Here is a 14,600-nt window from a genome sequence, read left to right as displayed (position 1 = left end):
CACAAATGAATAGCGAATGGAAAGTTATGCAAGATTACCAAATTTCAATATGTTTTGAGAAGGTTGACTTTTGTTGACTAGGAAATTTATAGGGACATTTGGCTGTCGCAGCCCATCCAAATGGACAATTTCGGAGGAAGCTTAGAAATTGAACTTACTCCAAATTAGTTTCAGACTGCACAAATGGAATCCAAATAGAAATTTATGCAAGATGACCAAATTTCAACTTGTTTTGTGAATGTTGACTTTAGTTGACCAGGAAAAAAATAGCCACATTTGGCTGTCCCAGCACACCAAAATGGCTGCAGTTGGAAGAACCCCCAAGATTCGACCTTCTCTAAATTATTTTCTGATTGTACCAATAGAAAGTACATCAAAAGTTAAGAATACTGGTGAAATTTCAAACCCATTTGAGAAAGTTAACTTCGCGTTGACTTGGATTTAAATCCACTAAAATCCATTCAAATCTGCAAAAGTAAACAGTTTTTTTGAACTTTTCTTCGAGAAGTCAAGTACTAACAATGTTTGCATACTTCCAATAGCTGTTCCAAAACTTCAAATCATGTATGTCGTATCATTTTGGCCCAAAAACAACAAATTTAACTGAATTTGCAATTCAAAAAATGTATGTCGTATCCTTTACTAACAATGTTTGCTAGGATGCGCCGCTGTCGCGCGCTCACACCGCGGACACAGCACAACACAGCCTCGAAGAAAGAACCAACAAGGGCTTACATTAACGACATTAATTTTGAAAAAAAAACGCCGATCGATCGCTCACTCCTCGGTTCGTCTTCAGATTCCTCCACAGGCGGCGCAGGCCCCTCGACAGCCACCTCCACAGGCGCCTCCGCCTCCTCCATGTACGGGCGGCCGTGCATCTCGCCAGCGTGGGGGAACGTGGTCGTAGTGTTGGTGTACACATTGTTCAGCGTGAATGCGATGAACTCGCATCGACACCAGTACACGCGGCCAAGGAGGTAATCGGCGTCATGGCTGTTGGTGAGGTGCACCAGGAGGGCGGTTTTGACGCTGTGCTCGCGGAGCCTCTCCAGGAGGTACATTGGAGGGCCACCGGCCTCCAAGTGACTGAAGCCGGTGTTGAGGAAGTTCCTGGCCAGCGCCATCGAGCTCCGGCTGCACGACATCGCCCACACCTGGAGCGTCCGCTCCACATGCACGCCAGGTGGGAACAACGCCTCGTCAGTGAGGGGTGGCGGGTTGAAGGTGAGGCCTTCGAACGCCATTGCTTGTCATCAGTGGGGGCGTTGGGCGGCGGGTTGAAGAAGTGGAGTGGAGAGCTGTGTAGAAGAAGCAGAGCCATGGCGCCGGGTTAAATAGCGATGGTGACAGGGGAAGGGGAGAGGTTTTCCGGCGATCGGTGGGCTTTGAATGCGGTCGCCGGCGCAGTTTGAAATGCATGGGAAACTGGAATACGTGGGAAGTTGGAGGGAACTGGCGTCAATAGCAGGCGTGCACGGCGGCGCGGCCCAGTGAGAGCGATCCCAGCATGTTTCCCACTCACTCTCAATAACTGTGAGATCGTCCCGTCGGTTTCCTCTCCCCACTACTCTCTCGGTCCCGTCGGCTTCCTCTCCCCACTACTACTTATGTGCGTGCCCAGTAAACCGATTCTCTCGTTTCCTCTGATCTCATCTACATTCTTCCTCTCGCTCTCTCTCGAGCTCTACCGCTTCTCTCCACCATGGCCAAGGACAAGGAGCTAGTAGACGGTACTGAGAGCTCGGCAGGCGGCGGCCATGGGCGTGAGCTGGCCCCCACTCCCCCGTCTGCCACCCGCCGACATGCGTCGGCGGCATTGTCCCATGCATTGAGCATGGACGCCGCCGCTCGTCACGGCTGCTCGCCGCCGCCAAAGCATGCCCGCATCGATGTGGACGTCCCGTGCTCGTCTTGCGGCCGACTCCCCCTCAACGATGATGACGACGCCGCCGCCGTCGCCGACGAGGACGAGGAGGAGGCCGAGTGCGAGATCAATCGATGCCACGCCCAGCTCCTGCACACGTACCAGCAGCGTGTGCGGGAAGCCGACCGGCGGCACATGGCTGGCGCGAAGGTGGCTTCCGTGGCGGAAGATTTCGCCAACGAGTGCGGCCGGGAGGCGGCGGAGGCGAGGGAGTGGTACGAGATTGAGCTCGCAACGCTAAACTCGGAGAGGAGCAACCTTCTCGAGGAGCGGGGGAGGAAGAACGTTCGGGAAATCCGGGCGGAGCGCGACGCCATCTTCGGCCTCAACGACGGCAACGACGCTGCATAATGTTATCCGTTATTTATCTCTAGCTGCATATATATATGTTGCTACGTATCTCTATTTTTATTCCTATTTTGTAATCGATCTTGCGTATCCATCGATCTATATATATATGGAATGTTATCCGTTTTTCTCTTATATATATGGGTATGGTAATGGCATAAGGTTGTAGTATTTTGAATGAAACAACGTTGGTAAAGTAAGGCCGGTCACAAATTGATTTTGGTCTGATTTTTTTTCCAATTGGCAGAATAAGCAAAAATAGTAGTTTAGGTGCAAAAAGGATTGAAATGCATTTGGACCCGGTGCATTTCAAGTTTTTTGGAATGCCATGGCAAAACCATGACTTTGTTATATTGGTTCCACATCAATTTGTGCGAAGTTTCATTGAATTTTGAATTATGAGCCGAAAAGGCTGGAAATTCAAAGAATGCACGAAATATCATTCCTGAACTCCAGAAAATCTGAAATTTGGAGAGAACATCAAGGATGAACACTAAACGCTATGAAAATCTTCTGGGACAAAACTTGTGAATCTAAGCGGTGATTGAGGTAACAGTTCCCCCAAATTTGTTTAAATTTGAAATTCAAAAAATAAGTAAACAATTCATATTTGAACAAGCTTTGAGATAATGACATTGATAGGCATATGTGACTAGTGTGCAAAGTTTCAGTTCATTTGGAGAAAGTTTTGTGATTCAATTTCCATAATTTACATTAAACTTGCCAAATAGTGGGTCTGGTAAACAAAAGTCAACTTTCTCAAAACAATTTGAAATTTCGTCATCTTGCATAACTTTCCATTCAGATTGCATCTGTGCTATCAGAGATCAATTTGGAGGAAGTTCAATTTCCAAGCTTCCTACAAAATTGTCCGTTCCAGTGGGCTCAAAAGGCAAAACGTGGCTCTTTCTTCCCCCTGGTGAACAAAAGCAGCTTATCTTCCTGGCCGCTCTTTCTGCCGTCCATCGCGACACCGTTGCTTCTCAACTCGGCCGCTAAACCTTGCCGCCACAACCTCGTAGACATGCCAAAGCTGTATCCGCAAGCCGCGCATCCTCTCGTGCTCTATTCTGGCCGGAACGCAAACGGCGTTCGCGCCGTCCAGAGCACGCTCGTGCGCCGCTGCTTTGCACCGTCATGGCCAGCATCCTCCACGAGCCTCGTCACCTTGCCCAAGAGACCCGCATCGGCTCGAGTATCCTTCCTGCAGAAGTAATCAACCCGAGGTGCCTCCAATCGCTGCATCACCATCTTCTTCCTCAGCTCCTACCGGTTGCCGGTGCCGAGCAGATCTCCTTCTCCGACGACCTCCGGACTCGACCGCTGCCTCCCTCAGCTCCACCTGATCACTCTGAACCTTCCGGTGATTCTCATCGAGCCTCGCGTGGTCAGAGTCATCCCCGCGTCGCTGCTCCTCTCTGCCTGCCACCCGTCGGCGTCGAGGTTCTCGCGCAGTGCTCCTCCACCCCTTCCAATGCCTCCGTCAGATTCGTGCTGACCTACTCATTCTTTTGCCCCTCTTTCCCGCCTCTCCCGTGCTCTGTATCGCCCCACCTCCTAGCGGAGCCCTCCGCCACCGCAGACCGCACGAGCCCGCGGCCAGCAAGATTTCAGCAATGAGAAGCTCCAGCGCCACCTCAGGGTGAAGCGGCCTTGCGCCTGCTAGACACCCCACCCCCTACCTAGCCTATGTTGCACAGGAGAGCAACTCCGACGACGGCAAAGCGTCGGCGAGGCAGTGGCCAGAAGCGCCTGATTTTTCTTTCCAACGGTGGACCCACTTGGAAATTAATCATTTCTTCTACAGTCAAAGGGATCATTTTCCTGTTGCTTCAGCCCCACATGTCAGTAGCTAGGTTGGCCCCACTAGGCAGGATTTAACCTGGCCACACCCGTCAGGGGGTAATGGTCAAAGGCTTTGAACGTTAACAGGTCCGTCGTGAGGACATTTGCGAGCATTTGCCAAAGAACGAAGTGTAGAAGCGAGCAACGTTTTAAGTCTTGGGCAAAACTGAGTACAACTAAGTGAAAGATCGGTATGGTCGACTAGAGGGGGGGGGGGGCGAATAGGAGACTAACAAATTTTAACTTTTCTTTTTCTTGAAAGATACAAACACTTAATCCTAGAGCTTTCTAGAATCTCTAAAGAGAATGCAACCCTAGTATGAAGTGCAATAGCCGAAGCATTAGTCGAAGCAAAGCATAGACAATGAAGTAAAACAAGTAAGTAAAGGGGCAAGTATGATACCACACGGGAAGACGAAGATTTCACCGGAGTTTCATCTATTAGGATCGGTGTACGTCTCCGTTTGGAGGAGTGCTCTACCACAAAGGGAGAGACGCCACGAAGGCTCACTCTATTCTCCAACTCACCACACCACAAAGGTGGGATGAGCTCTCACAACACCACAAAGGCGAGGTGAGTTCCACTAATGGCTTCCTTGAAGGCAAACGCCGAACCTTTACAAACAAGGAGAAGGGCACGAATCCACAACTAAATTGGAGGCTCCTTCCCAAATCCTCAAACACTTCCTCTCAAGATTGGAGTGCTTGAAGAGACCTTCCGGCTAGGGATCCCAAAATCCCAAGAGTAACAAAATCCACCAAGGAAAACGAGGGGAATCAACTTTTGATTTGGTGAAACCCTAGATCGAGCTCTTCTCAACCCTTCCTCAAAGTATTGGCTTGGGTGATGCACTAGGGAGAGATATCTCGAGATTTGAAGCTCTTGGTGTTCTTGAGTGAGAGAATGGGGATGAACTGGGTGAACTCGGGCAAGGAAACCCGTTGGGGACGAAGCCCCTTTTATACCCCATCGAAATCGAGCTGTTAGGACACATTTCAGTAACCCCGTTACCAGGCCGGTAGTGGACCGGAAGTTCTAGGGGGTAGAACTTCCGCCCTGCTACCGGCCTAGATATATGCACCATTTAAATTTGCTTTTGGAATGCAAAGTGCACATACTCTAGGATCAACGCTCCCCCTAGATTTTATAAACCAACAACTCAATTGCAAAGGAACAAAGATATTTCAATGAACACTTTCTTAAGATATGAATGATTCATTCAAAAGTGATAAAGACCATACCTACTAGAGGCACATAAGTAAGAATGAATCACACAATGAGCTTATCTTTGCAAAGAGATCTTGTGATGGAGCAAATCTAAAAGGGCACAAATAAACAACATCTCCACACAAGATAGGTGAGACAAGATATATAGAGGATAACCACAAAGCATAGAGCAAGTCATAATGTGGCTAGTTATTACAATCATGCATAAAGTTTAACATGTCTCACTAAAAGATAACAAATGCCACGAAGGGCATTTCACACACAACAATTTCACAAACTTAGTTCTCATGCAATAAAAAGTGCGATAAAACCTTGCAAATCCCCGTTCTACTCCTACTCCTAACTAACTCTCTCCCCCTTTGGCATCAAAAACACCAAAAAGGCAAGAACGTCCCAAGGAGCAAGCACAACACAAGGGATCACTCATCATCTTCATCATCGTCAAAGTCATCATCATCATCATCATCAGTGCCATTGTCTTCCTCTACCTCTCCTTGTTCTTGTTCTTCGGAGGGGCTCTCCTCTTGATCCATCTCTTCAATCCATGTAGAGGTGTGCTTGGACTTTCAATTCTCGAAAGGAGTAACAATTTCCTCACTACCACTAGGATACGGGATGTCCAATTTGCGACAAATGGCCTTTTGCACAGGGCGATTCGCCTTTGACTCAACATGGGCAGCATACATCTTCTTCTCAAAATCTTGTTGGATGCAAAAGATTTGCTTCATTTTGTGGCTCATGGCCTTCATCCAACTCTCTTTATGCTTGCTAGAATGAGTGCGGGGCACAATCTCAAAGTCTTCATCATCCGCATCACTCTCCACCGCTTCTTCTTCTTCTTCATCAAATCTTGATTTATTATGCTTCTTGATCATCAACCTCTTGGACAAGTGCTTGGACAACAGTGTATCTTCAGGAATGTTGTCCTTGTTGATGAGCAAAGTCATGACATATGGTGCATAAGTGGGTGACCGTTGATAGTTGACAAGTCCATTCATCTCATGCCAAAGATAGTCCATGACATCCAATCGCTCATTGGCATCCTTCTTCCTATGAGTCCAAATCATAAGATCACCAAGAAAACCATGCAATGCATCAATGTTTTCTCCTTTGACTCCAATGGTCTCTCTATGGATCCTATGCATAATGTCATACACAGGTAAGAGGTCCTTAGACTTCCCAAGGTCAGCTCTCCCTCCAATGTAAAGTGGCTTCATTTCTTTCTCATCCATAGGATAGTCTGCCCCATGAATTCGGAAACCACTAGCAATCTCATTTCCATGATCTTCATAGCCTAGGATGGTGGCAAACTCAGCCGAATTGCTCTTGCAAACATGCCTTCCTGTGATCCAAGTGATAGAACGGTGATGATCTGTCCACATTACAAGATTCTTCAACACATTCGGTGGATTTGGTGTAGACTCTATAAGTGTGGGAGTTTGATGCATAGCCAACAAATATGCCCTCATAAGTTTTAGGCTCAAATTTAGATAAACGAACACGTTTCTTAAGCACGAAACACTTACAACCGAATACCCGAAAGTACTTGAGGTTGGGCTTGCATCCCGTGAGAATTTCATAAGGTGTCTTGTTCAATATCTTGCGGAGATAGAGGCGATTTGTAGCATGGCATGCGGTGTTGATAACTTCGGCCCAAAAGTTGTATGGAGACTTGAACTCCGCCAACATTGTCCTTGCCGCATCCATGAGAGTTTTATTCTTCCTCTCCGCTACACCATTTTGTTGAGGGGTATACGCAGCGGAATATTTTTTTTTGATACCCTCATCACTCAAACACTCAATCAAGGTGTAATTCTTGAACTCGGAGCCATTATCACTCCTAATGGTCATAATCTTTGCATTGTATCGGTGTTGGGCTTCATTGGCAAAGTCGATGACGGTTTGTTGGGTCTCACTCTTGTGCTTGAAGAAATATACCCAAGTATACCTAGAGTAGTCATCGACAATAACCAAACAATATTTCTTACCACCAAGACTATCATATGTAGGAGGACCGAAGAGATCCATATGAAAGACCTCCAAGGGCCTCGTTGAAGTGATAATTGTCTTGTGGTGATGTGCCTTCTCATGTAACTTTCCTTCAATATAAGCACTACACACACGGTCTTTATTAAAAGAAACATTGGTTAGTCCTAGAACATGCTCACCTTTGAGGAGACTTTACAAAGATCTCATATTGATATGGGCTAGACGGCGATGACATAGCCAACCACATCAACTTTAGCCATTAGACATGTTTCTTCTCTAGTGGATTTCTTACCGAAATCTACCACATAGAGACCATTTTCCACATATCCAACAAAGGCTACTTTAAGAGTCTTGCTCCACAAAAGGGTCACACTAGTTGTGCCAAAGAAGGAATAAAAACCCATATGTGTAAGTTGAAGTACCGAAAGTAAATTGTATGAAAGGGACTCAACAAGCATGACATTCTCAATGGATGTATCCGGAGAGATGACAACCTTGCCTAGTCCCAATACCGTTGATTGTGAAGAATCTCCAAATGTAACTTGCTTGGACCTTGATGTACTCATTTTGGCGTTCACAAGCAATTCTTTGCTCCCGGTCATACAATTAGTGCATCCACTATCTACTATCCAAGAAGATCCACCGGAAGCAACCTCCTACAAGTTTAAGCTTTGGTTTTAGGTACCCATTTTTGAATGGGTACTTTAGCGTTAGAAACAAGGGTCTTAGGAACCCAAATAGACCAATGAACATTTTCATAAGGAGAACCAACAAATCTATCATAAACATGCCCATCATTAGTACGACAAAGAACATATGAGGGATTGAAATCCTCGGCACTATTATCATAGGTGGCCTTGCCACCTTTCTTGTTCTTTGGCTTCTCCTTGGCCGCCTCCTCTTCCTTCACAAAATAAGCATTAGTCTGGGGAGGTGCCTTGGCCTTCTTCTTGTTGTTGCTCTTCTCATTGGGGTTGTACCCAATTTCCTCCAATCCAAAAGCTTTTCTATGATCATTCAAAAGATCATGAAGGTTCTTCTCGCCTTGGAAGCAAGTGGCTAGGCCCTTTTCAAGTTGAGCCTTCAACCTAGAATTCTGCTCAATCATAGATGTATGCTTACAACAAGGGTTAGTTGAAGCATCTTTATCATTAGAAATTAACTCCTTAACAAGAGAATATAGAAGATGATCACAAGACTCTTTGAGAGACTTGTACTCACTTGTCAAGGACTTGTGATCCTTTCCAAGTTTGTCAAAATCCTCAAGGAGGTTCCTATGACCATTCTAAACCTCACTTATCCTACCCAAGTACTCATTAGCAAGGGAAATAGCATTATCATAGGAATTTTTAACTTTAGCAAGTTCCTTCGAAAGTGACTCCTTTATTGTTTCCCTATTTGCTTGTTCTTCTTCAAGAGCTTCATTAAGCTCCGCAATCTCATGAGCGGCAACGCACTCAAGTCTTACCTTTTCATCCATGAGCTCATCATGTTCTTCAATAGTAGCTTGAGCTTCACCTAGTTTTTCCAAGAGGTCCTCAAACCTCTTTTTGGTCTCACCGTCCAAGCTTTCCATGAAGATCTCGAACTCATTCATGTTGTGCTTAACAACACTACTCTCTTCCACACAACCAAATAGAGATAAACTCTTAGGAATGACATGCTTGGTGGAAGGAGGGATTACCGAAGAGGTCTTGGCCATGAGGCACTTGGGTGATTTGTTCTTGTTCTCATTGGGGGAGTCGAAGAAAGATGGAAGTGAAGGAGCAATGGCAATGTTCACCCTCTCCGTGGTCTCTTCCTCATCATCATCTTCGTCACCCGAAGTATATTCTTCTTGAACAAGAAGCATTCTTGGTTGCCTCTTCTTCGTTGGCTTCTTGTTGAAGGAGGGCTTGGTCTTCCCTTTAAGGATGAGACGACCGCCATTCTCCTCCCTCGTCTCATAGATACAATCTGCAACGAAATGGTCATTATTACCACAATTATAACATTTACGAGATTTTTTACCTTTGGGCTTGGAGCTTGAAGCTCCCTTGTTGTAGTAGTTGTTGGGGTTGAAAGAGTTGGACTTGACAAACTTCTTGTTCTTCCAAAAAGTTTGAGCTGCAAGTGCCATGTGATCATTGAACTCATAGTTGCAATTTTCTTCCGTGACCTCAACTTCTTCTTGTTAGGGTGCTTCACTTGGAGTTTCGGTGGAAGTCACGTTAGCCTTTAGTGCAAGATTTGAGCTTTGTGAGAGAAACTTGGCACGAACGAGGTTGTCCTCGGAGGTCTTCTTGAGAATATCCATAGCCACAAACTCTCCCATTACTTGACTTGGAGTCAAGCTATAGTAGTCCGTTCTTTGCCTAATCATTGCGGCATGAACCTCTCGGTGTCGGGAGATGGCTTCTATGAATAGACGCTTGATCCATTCATCATTAATGTCACGACTTTCATGGTCCTTCATCTTGGCTCCAAGAGTGATGACTCTCCTATATAGCTCATCTGGAACCTCTCCATCCTTCATGAAGAAATTCTTACATTCATTGATGACCACTTCAAACTTTGACTTCTTGACACTCTCATTGTTGTCAAAGTGGTCACCAATGAGCTTCCAAGCATCTCTAGCGGAATCAACTCCACGGACATAGGTTCTATAACTCTAAGGGTAGAGCCTTTAGGAGTATTCCAATTACATGCTCATTGAGTTGATTGTCCACATACTCTCTTGGCGACATGTTCTTTGGATCATAAACAAAGTAACCTTCATCAACAATTCTTCATAACTCCGTTGATGTGCTCTTGAAGTGAGTCCTCATGGAATGAAACCAATCAATGTAGTTAGTGGAGATTAGCATGGGGGGATCACCTTGGTTGTACATAGGTGGCAAATTATGGTGGCGATGATTATATTGAGGTGGTGGAGCCACCTCACTATACAACCCATAGCCACCCCTACCTTGGGATTTGGAGGCACTCTCTTCTATAGCCTTAGCCTTGTTATGGGTTTCGGCATCCGAATCTTCCTTAGCCAAATCCACCGCACTTGGTGGCTTGGCATGGAAGGACTCGGTAGAAGAAGAAGAGGCTTTGTTAGGTAGGTGCTCACTAATCTTTTTGTCCACACTATCTAGAATAACTTTCTGCATGCTATCCAAAAGCAATTTGATGGATTTAAAAGTTAGTGGAGCATTATCATCTATCACCTCGGTTTCTTGGGATTTCACGGTGGGTTCCCCATCATCGCCGGCCATACTCTTAAGAGCGGTAAAGCCCTAATTAAGAGACGAGGCTCTGATACCAATTGAAAGATCGGTATGGTCGACTAGAGGGGGGGGGGTGAATAGGAGACTAACAAATTTTAACTTTTCTTTTTCTTGAAAGATACAAACACTTAATCTTAGGGCTTTCTAGAATCTCTAAAGAGAATGCAACCCTAGTATGAAGTGCAATAGCCGAAGCACTAACCGAAGCAAAGTATAGACAATGAAGTAAAACAAGTAAGTAAAGGGGCAAGTATGATACCACACGGGAAGATGAAGATTTCACCGGAGTTCCACCTATTGGGATCGGTGTACGTCTGCGTTTGGAAGAGTGCTCTACCACAAAGGGAGAGACGCTACGAAGGCTCACTCTATTCTCCAACTCACCACACCACAAAAGTGGGATGAGCTCTCACAACACCACAAAGGCGAGGTGAGTTCCACTAATGGCTTCCTTGAAGGCGAATGCCGAACCTTTACAAACAAGGAGAAGGGCATGAATCCACAACTAAATTGGAGGCTCCTTCCCAAATCCTCAAACACTTCCTCCCAAGATTGGAGTGCTTGAAGAGACACCTTCTGGCTAGAGATCCCAAAATCCCAAGAGTAACAAAATCCACCAAGGAAAACGAGGGGAATCAACTTTTGATTTGGTGAAACCCTAGATCGAGCTCTTCTCAACCCTTCCTCAAAGTATTGGCTTGGGGGATGCACTAGGGAGAGAGATCTCGAGATTTGAAGCTCTTGGTGTTCTTGAGTGAGAGAATGGGGATGAACTAGGTGAACTCAGGCAAGGAAACCCGTTGGGGACGAAGCCCCTTTTATACCCCATCGGAATCGAGCCGTTAGGACACATTTCAGTAACCCCGTTACCAGGCCGGTAGTGGACCGGAAGTTCTAGGGGGTAGAACTTCCGCCCTACTACGGGCCTCCTACCGCTTTACGCAGTAGCATTCCAGTAGCATTTCAGTACCAGACCGGCACCAGGGCGGAACTTCCGCCCACCGGAACCTCCGGCTACTTAGGCGGTAGTACCTGCTATCACTGAAAAAGTCTGACAGCCAAAGCAGGATAACGACAACTCTCAACTCAAAACTGGGTTTAGGCTTTATGTGGGTGCAATCTAGTAGATTTGTGTACGTGAAGTTGATTCACCCAAAGCTTTCTCAAATGGATTCCCTCTTTATAGTACGGATTTTCCTACGACTCAATAAAATAAAAGGCCGTATATCCTTATTCGCTTCTTTGGTTTTTGAGGGCGATGAATCATGTCGCAACACTAGTTATAAAATCTGTAAACACTTGGCGCACGATTAGTGCACAAGTTATGTTGTCATTAACACCAAAACTCATTAGGGATCGAAATGCCCTTTCAGTAAGGAACTGAGGGCACGGAAATAAAAAAACCCAATTGGATTCTGTTGTTGTTCTCGACAACAATTAGAGTAAGGGGTGCCAAACCTCGATGGCACAAGTGCATAAGAGTAGGGTGTGTACGCCGGCCTTATAGCGAAGGTCGCCGTACACTTGGACAAGTTGAGACGTCGATATTTTTTGAATAGGTTCGGTCGACCCCGCGGGTGCGACCTAGTCCTATGTTAGGAGAGGCTTCGAGGAAATCGTTAGCCAAAGTGTTTCGGGTCGATCGAGGCTCCCCGAATCACTTAGGGAGAGGTCGAAAGGTGTCGGGGGGATGACCCCGGGTAGGGTCATAGCGACACAACCCTAGCCGAGATGACGAAGGCAAAGCCGGCATAGCTACCTATGCTGGCATCGTAAAGTTAAACTAACGCTAAGCCGGCATCCCGGGCGTATGCCGGCATGATTATTTTGTCTTATGAGTTTGCAAGATAGGGACGAGCACTTTGATCTCGGCAATAGCCGAGATCCCTCAACAGTCTTATCCTGACCATGCAGTGCAAAGTAAAGCAGCGCCATCATCGTCTTAGAAAAGCAATCAGCGCCTGTGTACCGATGTCAGGTGACCACGCTAAAGAAGCACCGAAAGAGAATCTATGACGGAAGCTGGCAGAGGACAGCTGTACCCTTTGCAGACTGGCAGGGAAAAGTAAAGTTGTCTTGTCCCCTACGGTACTGCCTGGAGGGAACCGAGCCGCGTGCCCGGCAGGGCCCAAGGAAGATGACGTTAGATTCGACCCACATGTCAGTGTGACATGGGCGGCCTATAAATAGAACCTTACCCCTCCGTAGGGAAAAAGAACACAAGAGAAGGAGAGCACTTAGGCATCTAGGGTTTTTCCTTCTTCTTCTTCCTCAAGAATACAGCTCAAGGAGCACCATTGTAGAGCTTGCCTATCTCGGCTAATACAACAAAACAGGAGTAGGAGTCTTACCTCGACTAGAGGGCTCCGAATCTGGGTAAATCTGTGTGTGCTTGTGTGTTTTGTGCGTGTTTCCCTTTGCGTCCTCCCTCCTCCAGATCCTCCTTTGTCCATTGGCCCCAAGTTAAGCCATCCTATGGCATCTGCCGTGACACCACCACGACAAAAGGGGCCGCCTCGTACTTGGGCCGAGCGAGGCTTCCCAAGTAGCGAGGTCAAGATACCCTTAGGACTCTAACCCGATTCCCTCTCCTTCGGGCTCGGGCCGAACGAGGCTTCCCGAGATCCCGAAACTAGAGCTCCTCTCAAAGAGGCTCTCTAGCCCTCTCCCCTTGAGTTTATTCAAGTTGAGAGTGAATGGTACATGCCCCCGTGGGGGAAATTTATAGCCTAGGGGTCCATGACAAAAGACCATGGATACCTTTGAGGGAGAGAGAAAAGTGGGGGTAAAATGGTAAAAGTAGCTTTTTGGTCCATAGCTTTTGTCTGCACCAAGTGAGAAAAGTGGGGTTTGGTCCATGGTCCACCATGGACTAAGTGTCCCCTCCTCACACCTTTCTTGCCCCATACTCAAGCTCAATTCTCCCTTTGACCATGGCATGAGAGGCTTGACTTATTGACTTGTCTTCCCTTGCCATGTAGGATTGACCACGTCACGTTGGCGGCTTGACTTGTGCTGAGAAATGTTGACTTAGTCGTCGTCGCGTAGGATTTTCGGCCCGGCCCATATAAGGGTTTTATTTTACTACAACAGATTCCATCCGGTCCAGTCCAATTTCAAACCTATTTGTGCATGAAAACAGGGATTTCAGCACACCAAAATGGCTGCAGTTGGAAGAACCAGAGCTACATGATTTTCATCACTGAGCCCACTGACAAGCAAAGTCAGCGCAGGCGAGAGATGGAGGTCAATGCTGTTATGCTGGCAGTTCCAAAGTTCATGTATTGGTCAGAGCAGGAGATCAACTGGAACCGGGCAGACCATTCCAAGGTTATGCCCAACCCTGGTGGATATGCCCTGGTGATCGACCCGACGCTCATTGGGCCCGACATTAACGTCAAGTTCACTCAGGTTCTCATTATAATGAGAGCAGCATCAATATACTGTACCGGGACACGATGCTTAAGCTCGGCATTACAGATAACATGTTTGAGCCTAGCCGGACTACCTTTCACGGTATTGTGCCGCGAGTGTCTTGTGCCCTGGTAGGCAAGATCCGAGTGGACATCTTATTCGACACTAGGGAGAACTATCGGACCGAAAATCTAGTGTTCGAGGTGGTGGACCTTTACAAGATTTAGACAAAGTTTTAAATCCAAATGTCAAAATGAGGTCATTTCTCCAACATCTCCCAACACCTCAGGGAGATGTGGTGCAATGTACATGAAGTACATTGTGAAATTTAGATAATGCTCTGATTTTTTTTACGTGATGAATGTATCACTACAAAATTGACACTTGTAGAAAATCATAATTTTCGGACAAATATTTCAAATTATTAACATTATTATACTATTGAGTTAAGTGTAAATCACAGTAATCAAGATATAAAATATTTCATTTTCATTGAAACCTATGTGTTTGCGTTCTAATAGGTTACAATGGGTCCAATGGACCTTTCTTAAATTAATTTCTTGTGGTAAATGTATTGAAAAAAGTGATTTTTCAT

The sequence above is a fragment of the Brachypodium distachyon genome, chromosome 1 (genome assembly GCF_000005505.3).
Source record: "Brachypodium distachyon strain Bd21 chromosome 1, Brachypodium_distachyon_v3.0, whole genome shotgun sequence".
Taxonomy (NCBI): domain Eukaryota; kingdom Viridiplantae; phylum Streptophyta; class Magnoliopsida; order Poales; family Poaceae; genus Brachypodium; species Brachypodium distachyon.
This window is presented reverse-complemented; position numbering follows the sequence as displayed.